We start from the raw sequence: 2,256 nt of genomic DNA on the forward strand, positions 1-2,256 counted from the left end.
TCCAGAAATATTAGTACTGTAAAATGTAAATATGTTCACTGTTCTTGCAGGCCAGAAATATTAGTACTGCAATATACACCTATGTTCACTGTTCTTGCAGTCCAGAAATATTAGTACTGAAATATTTACCTACGGTCACTGTTCTTGCAGTCCAGAAATATTAGTACTGCAATATACACCTATGTTCACTGTTCTTGCAGTCCAGAAATATTAGTAGTGAAATATTTATTTACGTTCACTGTTCTTGCAGTCCAGAAATAATAGTACTGCAAAATTAAAATACATTCACTGTTTTTGCAGTCCAGAAATATTAGTACTGCAATATTTACCTATGTTCACTGTTCTTGCAGTCATGAAATATTATGCAAAATAAAATATGTTCACTGTTCTTGCAGTCCAGAAATATTATTACTGCAATATTCACCTATGCTCGCTGTTCTTGCAGTCCAGAAATATTAGTACTAAAAAATTTAAATACGTTCACTGTTCTTGCAGGCCAGAAATATTAGTACTGCAATAATTACCTACGTTCACTTGTCTTGCAGTCCAAAAATATTAGTACTGCAAAATTAAAATACGTTCACTGTTCTTACAGTCCAGAAATATTAGTACTGCAATATTTACCTACGTGCACTGTTCTTGCAGTCCAGAAATATTAGTACTGCAATATTTACGTCCGTTCACTGTTCCTGCAGTCCAGAAATATTAATACTGCAATATTTACTTACGTTCACTGTTCTTGCAGGCCAGAAATATTAGTACTGCAATATTTACCTACGATCACTGTTCTTGCAGTCCAGAAATAATAGTACTGCAAAACTAAAATACATTCACTGTTTTTGCAGTCCAGAAATATTAGTACTGCAATATTTACCTATGTTCACTGTTCTTGCAGTCATGAAATATTATGCAAAATAAAATATGTTCACTGTTCTTGCAGTCCAGAAATATTATTACTGCAATATTCACCTATGCTCGCTGTTCTTGCCGTCCAAAAATATTAGTACTGCAATATTTACCTATGTTAACTGTTCTTGCAGTCCAGAAATATTAGTACTAAAAAAATTTAAATACGTTCACTGTTCTTGCAGTCCAGAAATATTAGTACTGAAATATTTATTTACGTTCACTGTTCTTGCAGTCCAGAAATAATAGTACTGCAAAATTAAAATACATTCACTGTTTTTGCAGTCCAGAAATATTAGTACTGCAATATTTACCTATGTTCACTGTTCTTGCAGTCATGAAATATTATGCAAAATAAAATATGTTCACTGTTCTTGCAGTCCAAAAATATTATTACTGCAATATTCACCTATGCTCGCTGTTCTTGCAGTCCAGAAATATTAGTACTAAAAAATTTAAATACGTTCACTGTTCTTGCAGGCCAGAAATATTAGTACTGCAATAATTACCTACGTTCACTTGTCTTGCAGTCCAAAAATATTAGTACTGCAAAATTAAAATACGTTCACTGTTCTTACAGTCCAGAAATATTAGTACTGCAATATTTACCTACGTGCACTGTTCTTGCAGTCCAGAAATATTAGTACTGCAATATTTACGTCTGTTCACTGTTCTTGCAGTCCAGAAATATTAATACTGCAATATTTACTTACGTTCACTGTTCTTGCAGGCCAGAAATATTAGTACTGCAATATTTACCTATGTTCACTGTTCTTGCAGTCATGAAATATTATGCAAAATAAAATATGTTCACTGTTCTTGCAGTCCAGAAATATTATTACTGCAATATTCACCTATGCTCGCTGTTCTTGCCGTCCAGAAATATTAGTACTGCAATATTTACCTATGTTAACTGTTCTTGCAGTCCAGAAATATTAGTACTAAAAAATTAAAATACGTTCACTATTCTTGCAGGCCAGAAATATTAGTACTGCAATAATTACCTACGTTCACTGTTCTTACAGTCCAGAAATATTAGTACTGCAATATTTACCTACGTTCACTGTTCTTGCAGTCCAGAAATATTAATACTGCAATATTTACCTACGTTCACTGTTCTTGCAGGCCAGAAATATTAGTACTGCAATATTTACCTACGGTGACTGTTCCTGCAGTCCAGAAATATTAGTACTGCAATATTTACCTACGTTCACTGTTCTTGCAGTCCAGAAACATTAGTACTGCAATATATACCTATGTTCACTGTTCTTGCAGGCCAAAAATATTGGGACTGTAATATTTACCTACGGTGACTGTTCCTGCAGTCCAGAAATATTAGTACTGCAATAT

This window comes from Mixophyes fleayi, chromosome 4 (genome assembly GCF_038048845.1).
Source record: "Mixophyes fleayi isolate aMixFle1 chromosome 4, aMixFle1.hap1, whole genome shotgun sequence".
Classification (NCBI taxonomy): domain Eukaryota; kingdom Metazoa; phylum Chordata; class Amphibia; order Anura; family Limnodynastidae; genus Mixophyes; species Mixophyes fleayi.